At 29.6% G+C, this 18,141-nt stretch overlaps 1 long non-coding RNA gene across 3 annotated transcripts; it reads left to right on the top strand.

Annotated features, from left to right (window-relative positions):
• Positions 1–76: 76 nt before the first annotated feature.
• Positions 77–17,335, top strand: LOC102655837. 3 transcript variants are annotated; one of them, XR_408647.3, is made up of 4 exons: positions 77–255; positions 339–419; positions 1,586–1,859; positions 2,409–3,623. It is a non-coding gene; the product is annotated as an uncharacterized LOC102655837 (long non-coding RNA). The 3 variants fall into 3 exon arrangements; XR_001705556.2 differs by lacking the exons at positions 1,586–1,859; positions 2,409–3,623 and adding exons at positions 14,116–14,303; positions 16,935–17,335 and having other exon boundaries at positions 115–255; XR_001705555.2 differs by lacking the exon at positions 2,409–3,623 and having other exon boundaries at positions 1,586–1,965.
• The last annotated feature ends 806 nt before the right edge of the window (positions 17,336–18,141 follow it).

Genomic DNA, 18,141 nt, shown 5'->3' with positions numbered 1-18,141 from the left:
CAGCGCGTCCACGTTGCAAAACCATGCTACTTTACGCGCCCGCGAAATAATCGTGCCACCGACGTTGAGTAGTCAACATGGTTCCACGCGTACATGATGTCTCTGTCAAACGATGTGATTGCTCGGTGTGAAATGAATATTTATTGACGTGAATATCGCCGATTACGACAATCTGACAATCCAAGTCTGAAATGTTTTGCTGTGTTTATGAATTATAAATCTTATAAATCGTCATGTCTGCTATCAAGGATTAAGGTTTACACAAAAGATGAAATTTTAGATTTATACATTGATAGGTTATAAAGAATAATAAAATAATAAGGATTTATGAATTTTAGGATAATAGAAACTTGACAAATGAAGAAATAAAGTTCTAATAAATATGGATGGAGAGATTTATTGAGCAGATAATTCATTAGGTAAGATGTGAGATTGAGAATTTTAGGTTAAACAGGATATTGGAATGAAGAAAAATTTTTTCTTAAAAAATTTAAATTTATTTTTAATCTATGATGTAATACGAGCTATTGAAATTTCCAAGATTTTAGATAGATAAAAAATTAAATTTTTAAATTTTATGAATAGATATTTTACATATGATACATATGGATATTTTCCAAAGTTCAAGTTTTTGGTCAAATTATATTTAAATAATCAATATAATAAAAGAATTTAAATATATATTCAAATTTATCGATAATTTCATCATTATATTTTAATATTTATTAAATTTTAAATAAATGAGATTGGAAATTTAAGAATGTATATATACATAGTATAAAATCTAACCTAAATTTAAATTTCCTTATTTCATTATTTTATAATTTCATAAATGAATTCGATTCAAAAGTATTGACTTTAAAAATTTGAATTTTGGAAATTGCTATTCAAATTTGTAAACTATAGACAATAGATAAAATAAAATTAATATTTAAAAACGTTGAATAGATCTTTGATAGAAGATTGAATTTGATTGAATTTTCAAATATTATATCTTTATAAGTAGAATTAATCTAACAAAAAATTTATAATAAATTTTTGAAATTAAAAATTCAAATTTCTCTATAAGATTTATATTATGATTCATGAGATGATGGATGAGAAATAAAATAGAATAGATGTTTAAGAATGGACAAAGCAATATACATAACCTGTAATAATATGAAATACTAGTTTAATAATGTAAATAAAACTGTACTTCATTAAAATAGCAGATACTATTGAATCGAAACACGTACAATTAATTTGCGTGAATATCGGGACAATTATTACGATTATTAATTTATAGCAGCAAGAGTAGAAATTAATGCAATAAACAAACAAGTTTGCAGGAGATAACAGTTTCAAATGAAATATATCTGTTTCAACATACGTATCGTGAAACGATAACGGTAACTAGCACTCGTTTTTCAATTTACTTGGAATTTATGTATATTTTAAAAATTGCGTTTCATTTTGTACCTCGGCATGAACACGTGTGCTAAATATCGATTATTCTCTCATGAATATTTCCCTTCCCGATTCACAGAAATCATCAGCATTCACATTTATGGAAAAATACATAAACTCTTATTTATTTATACAGGTATCAAGAGAAAAAGAAATTTTTTATGGAAAATTTCTAGAAACTTCGTGAAGCAATGGCATTGTTTTAAAGATTCTTCGATAATTCATTAATCGATTTCTAATTATACTTTTTGGATTTCATTCAACTGTAAATGTTTTCAAGTTTATAAGGTCATGTTGAAAGGAGGACTCGATGGAATTTATTGGCTTTTATTGGAATATGGCTAAAATGAAGGTCTTTCAGTCGGTTTTAGAAATTTCTAGTTAGTCATATTTCCAATTTAATAGAGTTAGTAAGTATATACAAATCTTTGGGCTGTATTCTAAAATAGCAATAAATTTAAATAAAATCATGTTACACGAATATGTTACAAAATGAAATAGGGAGGAGAAATATTCGTTTTCTTTCTTTTCTTGGTTTGAGAAATTGAAATCATGAATGAATGAATGAAATAGATCTTTCTAAATATTAAAGAAACGTTAAAATTTTTCATTGCAAGTTTCTAAGAGTTATGAAAGCTAAATCTGTGAAAATGTTTTTGAAAATTATTTTAAAAATTCATCAAAAAATTCTAATTATTATTTATATTATTTAAATTATATTCAAATAGCAACTCTTTTCCTTAATATTTTATTTTTCTTTTGCAAATTAATAATGAATCTTTTTCCTTTTCTCTCTGTCAAACTTTAATGATAAAAGTCATCAACTCTTTTTTTCTTAACTTTTATTTTCTTGATCTATCTTTAGTTTCTTTATTAAGAAATTATTAATTAGTGATACTAAGTAAACGGTTCTCTTTTTTTCCCCCTTTTCGAAACTTCTCAAAGAAGATCCTTTTCAGATGCTTATCGATTTCCTTCGAAAACTCGGTGTCTTTAACATTGAAACTTCGTTATTTTATTGAGACAACGTCGAGGAAACGCGATTATGAGTTTCAAATGAAAGTTTCAACGCCGTCCAAATGCAAGAATCGAGGACAATCTACAGCGATGTCGACCCACTTGCAACTAAAATTTATTACTCCCATCCGAACCCTATCATCTTCGATGTGGTGAAAATAGCTTTTCTTCTTTCTCATGATGCTCATTTCCGCTTGCATGAACGATGTCGGTTATTTTCCATCTTCGCACTTCGTTCCAACATTCATCTCATTTCTTCCCGTTTTTATTCTCACGATTGCAGTATCGACTGAAAAGAAATACCGAGTAAAAAAAGTTGCTATGACATTTTAATTGATTTTGATTAATAAAAAACTTTTTAGAAAAAAACTTATTCATCATTAAATGAAGCTTAATTTTACACTTAACTTTTAACTTCAGAAGAACCATTTTACAAAAAGAAATTATATTTCTCACACTCTACTTAGAGTATCAAATCGATAGAAAATTAATATTCTCTGCTCTGCGATAAAATTAACGCGAAAAGAATTATATTTCTCCATCAAATGTTTTTGTCGCTGAAGAAAAAAAAAAAAAAAAAGAATGTATTCCGCATGGTTTGTTATGCAAACGAGCAGAAGCTGTGCAGGGTCGGCTCGAATTGGAATCTCCCTTGCGAATCAGTCTGAAAACACTTGGCCGAACAGAACGAACGAACTGTCAAGCGAAGCACGTATGTTCCCTAATTACACGCACGGGACGCGTGCGTACACCATTTCGAACAAGTCCGAAGCCCTTGGTACATCGGTTCGTTACGCACCGGATCGGACTACAATTTACGTAGTCGTTTACCGTGCCCCGGCACGCTTGTACGCGTTAATCGTGACTTATTTCGATTCTTCGATTGTAACCGCGTTAACGCTTGCAAATCTGTTTCCATTTTACTCCTATTCTCTTACCGCGTGTTCGATCCGAAGGGAGAAAGCGAAATCAGAGAGGATTAAATTCGAGCGTAATTATTAGATTGATGAGAATTTCGTTTTTTACATCGTAAATATAGCAGAGGTTTCTTTTTTTTTCATTTTTGGAGAAATTTAAACGTACAATTTGTAGATAATAAATTAATAATAAATTAAAAACGAAGAAATGGTTTATTAAAATTTAGATTAATTTTTGAAACGTAGAATAGATACTTATGGATTAATTAATAATAAAATATAGTTTTTTTATGTTTAAATTCTTCAAATTATCGTAGATATATTTCGATATATTTTCACTTTCCAATTTCACTGGTTCGTGAAACGTATAAAAAAAAAAAAATCATTATCTCTCGGAATACAAAAGTTATTTAAGAATCTAGAGATAAGGAAAATTTCTGAAAATTTTAAATTACAATTGAAGGTTTGAATTTTCTTTTCCAATTAAAAATAATTTAGTGTTATAGATTTAATCAGAAGAAAGTGAAATTGAACAGAAGAAAGTTGTTACGCACAGATGTGATTTCCATGTGTTGCTCTTTTCACCGTGACCACTTTCTTCTGTTTGATCCAAGTGTCACGCGTTCCAGCACTTTGTCATTTTACGTAACGACTTGTCTTTATTCATATAATACAGGAAAAATTTATTCGCGTCACGTTAAAAATTATTTTTTTTTTTAATTTATTATCTCTTGGACAAATTATGTTTATAAGATTTGCACATTTGATCGAACGTGTCAACATCGTGAGAGCAATTGCGTCACATCACATTAGGAAAATTTACACAATTATCTGATTCTGATTATCTGAATTAATGCTCTAGGCAACGATGTGAATTCGTCTGATCAAACTTGAATAAACTTGCTTGTATTTCTGCTTAACGATATACTTGTTCATGACAAATTGGTTGTATCTAAATTTTGCACTCATTGATCCTGACTTATTGCAACAATGAACCATTAGATTCTGCTTAGATTCTATAAAAAAATAAACATTTAAGAGTTGAAAGATTAATATTGTACTAAGAGGAATTATAATCTGTATTAATTCTTTTAAAGTGTGAAATTTATGTAATTTTGTATGTAGAAGGAACATTAAGCTATAAATAATATTAAAATAATTAAAGAGATTAGTATTGAAATTGTATAGGTCTAAGAAAAAAGTATTGTATTGAAAGATATTATTAAGAATATGAAGAAGGAAAATATTAAATAGAAATAATAAAACAAAATTTGATTTTTACAAGTCTTTCATTTTTTTTTTTTATTTGAATATATTCATAAAATATTCTTGTGAATAAATCATCATCATGTATTTTTTAATTCTCACCTTGTATATACATATCTCTGAGATACATATATTTTCCATTGTTGTTATTCAATTGTATTGTTGATTATGAGGCAGTAAATTATCTTATTAAGTATTCCTACAAAGAGAAATATGAAATTGCATCAAAGATATTTATTTTAGAAATTGTTTCTCATTCTTCTCAATAGTTAATAAACTTATTTAATGTTAATAAATTTATAGATAAAAATATTCTTGTATATTAAAAATCTTATTTATTATCAAAGAACAAAATGCAATTTGGCTTGTTTAATATTACTGTGAATGTTACTATGTGGTTATTAATTATAATACAACTCGACATATTGTGAATAATTTTTAACAGAGTGTTATAAATTATATATTTTCAATTCAATTTAATTTACTTGCGATTATATATGTTAATTATAAAAATTCACGATACCAATATCGCAACTCGTTACAATTTACCAAGCTATTTGATGTACTTGAACAAGTTAACGCTGCAGGCGTCGACGCGAGCTTCTCGTGACTCGGTCTGATTAGGCTTGCTTATGCTTCATTAAATTTAGCAATGACTGCTCGAAGGCAAATTACGTCTAAATACGGTTTTCAAAGGCTCGAAAATTTCTCTTTCAATGATGTTCATCTATACGTTCATTGTTTGTTTCGTTTGATCGTGCCAATTATACATTTTCTATGAACTTTATCGCAAAAAGGAGAAAAGAGGAAATAAACTTTGCAATTTTAATTAAAATTAACGACATGTAGAGTTTAATTAAATTCTGAAATAATTTATTCAAATGCAAATATCAAATGCAATTGTCAAAAGATAAATTAATTAATTGCAATTTCTAAATTTTCTTAACGTAATAATTTAGTACTAAATTTATTAATTTTGTTTTGTTTTGTTTTTAGCTATTATTGTCTTTAAATATTAAATTATTTATTCATTGTTAAACAGAAATCAAAGTTGATATTAATTTCATTTTCTAAATTTTACATTAATATTTCATTTTTATCCAATAATTTTTATTCGTAAATAAAATTGATCAAAAATTTTTATTCCAAAATATATTTAACTTTGTACAAATTAAATAATTAATTTCAGTGGATTATTTAAATATAATTTATTTATATTTTATATAGAAATAGGAATAAAATTTTGATTATTAGAAGAAATATAAACCGCTTAACAACTAGAAAATTATAAATACGATGGTAATATACAAGGATGAACGATCTGGAGTATGTAAACCATTTATTATGGTCTCGTGGTTGACGTTATACCCAAGCAAAACAAATGAACGATATGACTCATTGTTTTGTAGATATTTGCCTGTTGCCTAATTCCACCTCAATTTGATTATTAATTCGTGAATCTGTATTTCCTTTCTTTCAATCCGAATGAATAAAATTGTTTGCTCTCGTTTTAAATATCGGAGTTTTTTATGCGGGATATCGTCGACGATGTATAAAAATTGATACAAATTGAGAAAAACATGTTTTCATCAAATATATGCAGAGATGAAATTTTAAAATTAATACAAATTTTATAAAAATTGTTTCTCTGTTTGATATTTATTATTAATTTTATTACAACATTTAGAAAATAATATTATTCGTTAATTATAATTATTCGTTGTTGTTTCTAGGAAATATAATATTTTATTTTATTGTGGATAGTTTAAATAATTCTTTTATATTTTATACGTCAATATAACATATTTTTAAATCCAAACAATTTATTCGTGTAAAAAATTGTTGATTTCGAAATTAAAAACACGCAATTAATTATATCTTTTACTCTCATAATTAAAAGTATCCTCTTTTCACCATCGAATAACATCAAAGTCAGGGAATCGGCAAAGACTAACTGGTGACATTTTCAACTCCTTCAGCCTAATTAGACGGAAAATTTCGGAAAAGGACGCGTGAAATACAGATCCTCCGATAAATTTACGAATATTCACGGTGGGGCAAAATGTTGGCATAGTTGTTAATCAAACACGCTGTAATTGACACCAGTAATTTGCAGCATCTTGAGAAGCATGCGACGCTTCTCATCGCAAACCTATGGCCGCGAGCGACAGTTTAAGTTGTCGCAACTTCGTCGTCGTTAGGGTGGTTGTTACCCCGTATTAAGGTTAAACACATACGAAAATATTAGACCAACAGCTTGAATATTTACTCGTTCAATGGAAGAATATCCTTTGCCAATACAGACGTAACAAATCAAATGAATAATAATTTAAAAAAACGATTGAGAAAGTAAGTAATTATTCGATTTCTTAATAGATAGATGAATAAATTTATTATTATTTCAACAATGAAATGCGATTCGTTAATTCTTTTCTTAATTTTTCATTGTTGTATTTTAATGTTCTCATAAATGAAACGTTTCTTTATCTTTAACAAATTGATGTAATAAATTTATTCTCTTCGAGTATTGTGTATCGACGATTTGCATTCCCTGTTCTTGAATTTCAATTTTTTAGAATCATTTGTATCCGATGTATGATGCAACTCATCAAATCAGAATATTCGTATTCCAAAGTTGCAATCTTTCTGATGTCATCTCCGATATCATCTTTATATATAGCACGAGAATATTATTGTATCGATATCAAGAATAGAAAAAAAAAAATCTGGTATTCATTTGAAAAATTAATTTGCAAAATAAAACGTGCAAATTTGATCAAACAAGAAACAAGTGTTTATAAATACGCTTTGGAAAATAATTTTCCTTCGCTTTGAATCGCTTTGAATAGAAATTTTAGCGTGTTCGTGTAACATATTTCATGCGTAATTTAAAAATCATATATTACTCGTATTTTCTACGTAAAAACTTTCACCAATTTTCTGATCTCGTCACTTTCTCGAATTTTTCATAAATTTTTCATTGCACAATGAGGAAAGATATTTTAAAAAATCAATATCAGATTATGACAAATGTGATAATATGGCGTGTAAGCCATATTTTGTGAGAGCGAGGATAAGCGTGTAAAAAGGGGGAAAAAAAAAATATTACGATAAATAAATGCTCTTTATTATTGCGCATTTATTTTAAAAACCGTTGAACAAGTGGGCTGCAATGAAAAATATTTGCATTGTAATTATAAATCTCTTATTTTTTTCAGCATGGTACAATGCAATATGCATACGTAATATATCGTATGTACGTGTATCCCGTTAAAAAGTAAACTCATTTAAACGCTCTTTGATACAGTCAGTTTGTTACAATTAATTCTTTTTCTCGTATCACACTATAATTTAATACATAAAATATATTTATATTCAATATTTCGCGACTCGATTGTTTAATGTTTTTAATTAGTTCATAATATTACGTTCATCCAAGTAATATCCATTTAAAGTGTTCAATATTTTAATAATATATTCCTTGTAATAATAATAAATATAAATAACAAATATATTTTTAACAGATCTGAAAAAATTTAATTAAAAAAAAAAAAAGTTTCATAACTCAAATAATGGATAAAAAGAGTTAATTATTATTACATCACATGGATTATGAATGATCGATAAGTTTCTCGCAAATTCATTTGTCGATAATCATCATATTGATAATTAATTATATCCAACAAGAGATGAAATATAAAAAAAGAATATAAAAACCTCTGTACTTCATTATCATACAATTATATGTTTTTTTCAAATGCATTGTCTGTATTTCATACCGCGAAATTTATGCAACGTCAGTCCTATATCTTATGTAAACCTGTTTCGCAAAAAAAAAAAAAAAAAAAAAAAAAAAATATATAGGCTGAAAGTGCCAGTGAACCGTCGAAATGACTACGAAACGCAGGTATAATTAATACACCGCCAGTCGATATCAGCTTATCGAGCTCTCATCCAATGAGTTTTCATCGATGCACTCGAGAGTGCATAACAATTTGTACGACTAGTTACGAGTGTGCACACTCATTTAAATTCGTGCTTTATTATTGTCGGTTGTGATTTATAAGGATCGACCGTTCCACTTGACATTTTCATTTTTTCTCTCTCTCTCTTTCTCTCTCTTCTGAATTATAAAGGCGGTGATTGTTAGATCAGACAGGCCTAACGTGAAACACATTGTCGTGTTGCAGCTGTACATTGATACGCAACGAAAGTTATGTAAAAATTTTCGAGATTTATCGTTTCGTTGTGGAATTATTAGCGGTGAAATCGATACGCGAGTTTGAGCGAGTTGAGCTTAGTTTGTTGGAAAAAGAAACTTTACGAAACGATACGTTTTTTAATTAAATAACGTTATGTAGTAGTGAGAATTATTGAAGGAGAAAACATTGGTGAATGATATCGATCTTAAATTTGTTTTTGTACGAGTGTTTTTGTTGGACAAACTTAATTTCACAGGTGTTCGATTTGTGCTATTTTTCTTCTTTAAGGGAGAACCTTACTATAAGAGTCATCTATTTTACTTAACCTAGATAGCCTAGATAAGACAGTTCACCTTTTAGAAGGATGAGAAACCTAAATAAAAGAGCTAAATAGAGTTTCTAGAGAAATTAATTCCCGGTCTCTTCGATGAAAGTGTCATATTAGTTTAATAATATCTTAGAAGAATGACTTGTTATGACGGTAGCAGTCGATAATTGAAAATATTGTATAAAGTGGTATTCATTGAAATAATCTAATATGAAAAATGGATAATAAGAATTATAAACTATAAGAGATACGTCAAATTAATTAAACAAAAAGTTAAACTATTTTTAAATAACTTTTTAAAATTTATTATAAGAAATTATAAGATAAAGTAAAGACTTTCATCAAAAGGGGTGGTTTTTTATTAAAATATACAAGCTAATATAAATGTATGATCAAAATCAGTACATTAGTCATTATTTTTAACAAATTGAGATTGAACAATAATTTGAAAGAAAATATAAAAGCAACTTTAGAGGCTAAGAACAAAGTTTAATATTTTCACGATTTTGCAAAATTCCAACATGATCGCCACGTGTAATTATAGAACTAAGTAGATGTAGCAAAGTTTAAGATCAGGCTAATTTGGTAAATTACGATGTATAATTTATCTCGGTGTGTAAACTGCTCTTACGAAGAAGTTTAACCCTTTAAGTTTCATGAACGCATGCAGGAACGCATACAAACGTACATACTTACATTACGTTCGGCGAAATCTCATCATGGATTATGAACCAGGTTGAAACCAAAAGATACGTTTTATTTATTACGATTTATATAATATAAATATAAAAATGAGAAAAATTCAATCTCGTACAATTTTATATAATGATATTGTATATTATTTCAATAATAAATAATGTCAACACCGTGCATGAAATAAATTTTATTTTTATTCCATATTTTTATACTTTCCACAAATAAATCAGCAGGGAGATGTTCTATAAAAATTTTATTCCAGTGAGTTTATCGTACAAATGACCTCGTTTAAAGTAAATGCGAAATTAAAGAAGAGTTGATATGGAATATAATTTATATTTAATTCATATATTTTTTTTTAAAAGAAGAGAGAGTAAATTTTTTAAAAAATTTTATTAATCCACTTTATGATAAAAAACAAATTTACGAAATTATAATAAATCCAACGACGAATCAAAAAATGTTTAATTGCAAATTATTCAATTCTTAAGAATGCATTTTTATAAAATAAGATTCGTGAAAACAAATTTTATCAAGATATCTTAAACGATAACATTTTGAAAAAAGATATTATATATATAAAAGAAATTTTATCCAAGAAGATAGCATGTATTGCATTTATATCTAAAATATCTAAAGTATCAGAAGAATCAACGAGGAGAATTTTAAAATTTCGCGTCTTTAATTGAAACAAGTATGCAGATTGAGAGTTAAACGAGATATATATATATATATTTCTTTTAAATATAATAATGTAATAATTGGCGAGCGTCGAGGGAATATATTTTAATCTATACGAGGAAGAATTTTAATTTATACCCATGGATGCCAAGCGTAATTAAATTTATAAAACGAGAAACTGTATATATATATATATATATATATATATATATATATATATATATATATATACACCGTGCTTGTATTAATTAAAGAATAACCAAGATAAAAGAATAGTTTTACGTATTCGAGTTATTAATAAATTAAATAATATAAATCTTCTGTTTTGCAGTACATTAAAGATAAAATATATTTTAACGAAGCATCATTTATTGCAATCGTTGAATATTTTTAATGAATTTCATGTATGATTAATTCTCCTTTTTTTTTTCTTTTTTTTTTAAACGTATAATATTTATCGTATAAAATATCTACCTTCACGATTAAACGTGATTGATGCGTCGAAATATTTTTCATTTATAAAAAAAAACTTCTCCTATAACTGTCCCATAGGGAAATCCCGAATGTTTTATCGAATATTCCATTATAAAAAATTTATTGTACAAGGATTGAACAAATAAAAGAAGAAAAGAAAACCACGAATATGTTATTTCAAATAGTCAATCGTTACATATGTATACAAATACATTGTATACGTTTACATTCCGTTCCGCGAATTATATCTCTTATTTATCACAAAAACTTTTCAAATAATAATATCTTATCGTCACATTTTATCGCCTCTGTCTTACCATTTCTCTTTACTTTTCATCATCAAAACATTTACTTTCGCCAAATTACTTATTTCATAACAATATAATATATCTCCACGCATGAATTTATAAAAATCTTTTCTACTTTCCCGTCAGAAATATTAATTACTCTTAATGTTAAAATCAATCTCACCCAAAAATATCACATAGATTAAAAAATCATCTCCAAATTCCACACTCGCTCACCAATTAAACAGCAACGATCTCGACAGCAGCAGCAAAAACATCTAACACCCCCTTCAATCTCCACCCAAAACTCGAGGCAAGGCTTCAATCTTAAACCTCTACGTTTATTCCACGTGGGTTTGACAGGTCGCGTGATGGATACGCTGAAAATCGCCCTCTCCTCGAAAGCTCCTCGACCCTCGCGAGCTCGAAATCCAGTCGGATGCCTCCTCCGCCGCCCTCTTGTACTACCAACCCTCTCACCCCGCAATATTTCACGGCTTATTTACTTTTCGGCGGCGCGAGGAGGCCCACGCGAACGGTCACGTGCCGTGCTCTTTCACGAAGGAAACGCTCGCGTCGATAAGAGGAAAGTAATGGGATACAATAGTTGGGGAAATTTATTTGCGCCCGAACGAAGACGGGCCCTTGGGCCAATCTTTATTGAAACCTTCCCCCTCCACCCCACATTGAGATTCCGCTACCGTGAACAAAAGCCGTGTTTTCCTACTGTGCGCCTCCGATACTGCATGCCTAGCCATGGAGAAACAGTTCTTACGTTTTCCTGCGATTCTCTTGCGGCGGACCATCGGGGACGGGAGTCGCACGGAAGGGTGGGTTAGGGGTAACGCACGAGGGTTGCTTGTGATTTCTCGAGCGTTATTGTTGCGTGGCCCCGCATCAAGTGGATGGAACGTTCAAGCGAGGCTTTCCTCTTTGCGGTTTGTCGTTCGACATTTGCTGGAACGATAATTGGAGAGGTGAGAAACATGTTGTGCTCGATGCATTATCGGGTAAGAATTTCACTCACTTTCTATTCTTATTTCACGAGTAAGGAAAGCGGCCGTTTTATAGAACGATGTATAATAGATAAATTTCTTTGTGCGTCTACTACGAAAATGGAAATGGAAATAATAGGAGGAGGAGACGGGAAGGGTTTGCAGGATTCGAAGGGAGGGATGTCGAATCGATCTTACATCTCGTCGCGCGGAGAACAATTCAAGTAGGGCGTGCATATGCGTTTACATAACTGTCTCCTCCGTGGTGGAGAAGATAGGCTTTCATCGCGGCGGGAAGAAACCGAGACGAGAGACAGACATTCGAGGGTCGAAAGCTTTTTCACGCTGATGCACATTCTACGTTAACGCACCGCAGTTAGTGTAGACGGGCATTAAAAGCGTGCGATTAAAACTTTTCGATCGAAAAGTCCATCCATTATTTAGACAGCTTGTCGTATATCTGTGACAAATAAAATTCTCGAATCATTTTAATGCAAACGGGATTTATTGTTAGGTTTTGATTCAATAGAGATAGAGTTTTATTTGATTGTTATAATTAATCTGGGATTAATAGAATTTTTTTTCAAAATTTAATTTTGTCCAGTCTGTTTGGAATTAAAAAAATTTTATACGAAGGGATTTCGTTAATTTTGATTCATCTTTTCTTCTTTCAAAGTATTATAGAAATATATTAGAGTAATACAGTTCTATGAAGAAATTGTTTTAATTATCGACAATTTTGCGATTGATTTCTATTGCGATTTACTTTTTCATTTCTCATAGTTTCTCGAAATATCAGAATTTACTTACAGAAATATGAAACTTTTCTCTCGTCGAGATAAAATATCTTGTTTCTAACCCTTGGGGAAGTCTCTACTCAACTTTTCGACTCTATCCCTTTCATTTTTTCCCCTTGCTCCATTAAATATCTCCTCGTTTCACGGTTCCCTATTAGAAACGTCGCAATCTATGTGTTGTGGGTGACGCCTTTTATAAAGACAACGATTCGAATAATCGAGAGTCGACTGTCAATTCTTCCTGCACGAAAATATTTCAAAGCAATCTGGTAAGGAAAAACAAATCTTTTAACGAAAGAAACCAAAAATTAAAATTTACAGTCATCTGTGAAAATATATTTTTAAATATAAAATGATGAAGAATATTCTGTTTCTCCATATATTATAACAATTCTGAAGCCACGTGTATGAATCGCATTTTTTTTAAATGATGATGATTATATTTGAAGAATCTCTTTGTCTTTTAAACTTTCGATTGACAAATCAATTAAATCGTTTCTGCATTATGAAAGTAGTTATTTAATTGACTCGTCAACTGAAAGTTTAAGAAGTAAAGAGATTTCTGAATTGCATAAGCCATCTTCAAGAAATTATTTGCAATTGGTAATAATTAAATGATTTCTGAATTCTCTTTCTTTATATATATATGTATATATAACAAAATCTTTGATCACATAAAATAACAGCAAGAATTATATTTCCTTTTAATCAACTCACTTATTCTAATTTTCCAATAAAATTATATTCGAATTACATTTTTTTTTTTTAAGAAATCAATATTTCCAAATAATTCTCGCAGAATTTACATCCTTTCCAGATCATCACATCTTCACATCCAATAACGTATTAAACAGACGTCGAGACCCGATCGATTAGCATACGTTTTATAATCCTCACGAAAAACACTCGGTGTTATTAATACGTTATTTTGCATAATGCATGATGGAGGGGTGAGTTTCTTTTCTGGTTTGGCCGACGATCTAGCTCGTTCGTCTTTGTCTTATAGGCGAATCGTGAACAGAATTCGGAGGTCCTTTCACGATGTGTCGCGGCCGTTTAGAAGGTAAAACAGCACTGTGGAACGTGATTGTGCAAGAATCATAGAATTAGAAGGACAACCGGATTCCACGAGCCGTTCAACGATGATCGTGCCTTTTGTTTTGTTAGTTGGCGGATTCCTGATTATCGATTCAGGTATTTCACTTTGTTATTCTCGTGCACTTTGCCTTTCCTTCTTTCACGATATTTATTTTTTCGAATTTTATTCTCTTCTCTATCCTTTTCTTTTTTTTTTTTCTATAATTGAATAAATTCTTCTTCGCGATTGATAATTGGATAAGTAAAAAGTTAAAGTTTCACTTATAAAGAAATAATTGACCATATTAAATTAAGATTGATTATTATTTATTTAGAAATTACAGAAAAATTTTAATTTTTGATTAACTCGATAGGATTTACGAGAGAATTTTACTTTATGATTAATTCAGAATAAAAGAGAGTTTGATTTATAAAGAAATTAATGATTTATTTCGTTAAACGTGTAATAATAATTCTTGAAAATATTTCAATTTGATGGATCCGAGATTTAATATAATAATATTATATTTTTATAAAAATTCTCGTTGATAAAAAGACAATTAAAATTTGCGAATAATTTGAAAGGATGAATTTTAATAATGTAATGTAAAAACTTTTAACTCATATAATTTACAACGGTTTACAATTATTATTTTTTTATCCAATTTAAATTCATCTATGATGGATGACGATAACGGCAAGTATAATGATAACTTATAAATTTACGATGCAAATGTACACGATAAAACATGCGTGTTATAATTGCAAATGTGAAATCTTCTTAATGAATATTTATTTATCTGGTAAAATTTCAATATTAATCGAGAATGTAGTGAACATCAAGGGAATTACGCTCTTCGTATCGTGTACACAACGCCGGTAGAAACTTACCACCGGTATGAACACGAATGTTAAAACACCAAAGTGGTAATGGCGACATTTCGCGTGTAATAGCCTGATTCAGATGTCCCTAATGCACGTTTCAGGGAATATTTGTTATGGGCGAGACATGCAACGAAGAAACTTTCTGCAATGTTCAATTTTACAGAGATATTATTTTTCAATGGCCCTTTCATAGCGATATTCAATTCTGTTCTCTTAAATTTCATTCAAATTACACACGCATTAATGTGAGATATTATTTCATAGACGCAAACAATATTTTATGGATGAAATGAATTGTGCGTGATCATTAAAAGTATCGTTATTGTTACAAAAAAAAAAAAAATGTAAAAACTTGTTTCAAAAAAATCTAATTTTTGAATTTAAATTTTCGAGAATTATTTTACATATTAATATTAACAATGTTTTAATATTAATTGGTCTTTAAGAAAGAAAAAAAAAGTACTTCGATTTAAATAAAAATTGTAGCTGAAAATAAAATACAATTCACGATAACTCGTCGAAATGAAGATGTAAAAAATAATTGTATAAATTGTGTACGCAAGAGAATATATAATATTTGTTCAAATAATAATAATTTAAACGAGAATCATAATAAATGAAGGTTCAATCTCCGAAATCAAAATCTAAAAGTAATAATTTAATACAAATTTTAAACAAGTAATTAATTTATAAATTTCCACGAATAAATACACGAAGCTTATCCAAAGAACAATAATTTAAACGAAAATAAAATACGATTATTCAATCGTATGAAACGAATGTTTTTAAAAATAATTATTTTACACGAATTAAATATATCCACATATCTTCTCTCCACACGAATAATTAATTTATAAAATTGTACAAATATATAAAATTATAAAATAAAATGTATCTATGTACGAAAATAATGCAATGCGTGCAATTCAACCGTAATTAAATTTTAATAATGTGATAAAAACCCCTCTGATAAAAGTCTCCTTTTGAACTACCGGAAATATCATCATAATTAACGTATTTCTAAGATGTCACGTCCCTTTTATGGGATTATCATACGTTGGGCTGACTTCGAAGAGACAAATATCAGACAAGGAAGCCCTAGTAACAGGCATACAGGAAGTCTAACGCTTCGAACACGTGCACTCAGGTGTCTTTAATGTAGCCTGCACATTGCTGTCACTTTATCCGCCACCTACTTTGCTTCAAGCACAGAGATATCCACGTGACGTAATGGGGAAAGTTCGCGGAATATCTAGCACGTTGTGTCTTCCTTTTCATTAGCCTGCTGCGCTCTTTGCAAACCCATCCCTTGAAAATTTCATCCCATTTTCTATCCCTTCGGTTTTTGCATCGAGGACAATTTTCCTTAAATGAATTTTCTTCGAAACTTATTCGTCTCGTTAATGTGGAGAAAATATTTGTAATTTTCGATAAAAGTTTGTATCACTTCGTATTTGCATGCAAATATTTTTATAATAATATTTTTCATATATAAGTTTTGCTTATTTTAACGTAACATATAATTAACTCGATTAAAACTGCTATAACTTCGAGGTTGATGACTTCCAATTCAACGAATGAACAGTTAAAAATACGGAATCCTTGCCTTTTGAAATGGTTTCTCGTTTATTTCGATATGGTTTCCAATTTTCTAGATATCTAAAGAAAAGGATAATAATCAAATATATTTGAATGTAATTAAAAAAATCAACGAGGCAAAATCGCGTAATATATTTTAGCACGCCAACGTTAAAAGATTTTAACTTTTATAAATCTCCATATCATCGTATTCCATTCCCGTTAGTTTTACAATTATATGATTAATACGATATTGCGAGTAAATTCTTTCTTTTCCTTTGGCAGGACAAATCCTCTTGAAATTCGAGGATTACCAGGGATGATACGTCTCGCGGAAAGTAGAAGAAGATCATAAAAGTCTGGAAGCCTATGGACGGTTGAAATCCTGCTGAACTATTGAAATCGTTTAAGTTAAACTATGTTTGGTATAATAAATCCTTCCTGAAATGTTGGAAATGTTAGACACGGTCTCGGTAATATGGTAAATCGGTTTGAAAATTTAAGAGCTTTCGTGGTCAGCTTCTGGACAAGCCGCATTTTAATGAATTCTATCAATTTTCATTGCAACTGTACGAATTCAATTTCGACCGATGCTTCTTCCTGTTATCTTGCTGCTGTCGTAAAAAAATAATTAGTAGAAGAAAAAGAATTTTATTGCACAGATTTATCTTAATTGCTGCTGTTGTGATATATATATATATATATCTCTGCAACTCTGGTTCCGCTTTTCTTGCGAGCTTCATTTCTACATAGAAGGAAACAACTTTGGTAGATAAATTCATCTAATCTATTATCGTGGAAATTACTTTTTATTATATGTAATTAGTTCAACAATACTTCAAGAGCGTCCAATTTATTTCAAGCTTTATTTCAAACTTCCCATCTTCACGATCCCCATTAAGTTCGCTCCACAATATTTCTTACTAATTCTCCAATCAAGTTATACCAAACAAGAAAAGCACGAAAGCTTAACAAACCTAACATTAAAATCCCAGATATAATCAAGGATAAATCACTTAAATGTTTATTTGAAGCATCACAACTTTTCCATCCAACTTTCGAATCCAATTACACATCCAAATCCAACATCCAATTATAAAGAAACGAAATGAAAATCCATTAAAAAAAAAAAAGAAACTTAACATTTCATGGGATTAGAATAAATCACCCCACACGCAACAACCCCAATAATGTCCACTTGAATCTCCACACTTCCCCTCTGAAAATCCACCGCAATCCCCGCAATAATCCAACCATTCCGCATCCAACGCGGCACATCAACTAATTTATCCATGCACGTATCCGCGAATCGCGATGGAGGAAAGTCCTCCTTCCATCCTTCTGCGAAGGCTTAACTTCCGTTCCTACACGCGCACAAGCATAAACACGGATAGAGACAAGGAGATCGCGTTACGTAAGGTTTAGCAGACATATTGTCGGCTCAATGTTCCATCCACGGGATCTCAGTTGGCACAAAGGCACGCTGTGTGCA

This window comes from Apis mellifera, linkage group LG14 (genome assembly GCF_003254395.2).
Source record: "Apis mellifera strain DH4 linkage group LG14, Amel_HAv3.1, whole genome shotgun sequence".
In the NCBI taxonomy this organism is placed as follows: domain Eukaryota; kingdom Metazoa; phylum Arthropoda; class Insecta; order Hymenoptera; family Apidae; genus Apis; species Apis mellifera.
This window is presented reverse-complemented; position numbering and strand designations above follow the sequence as displayed.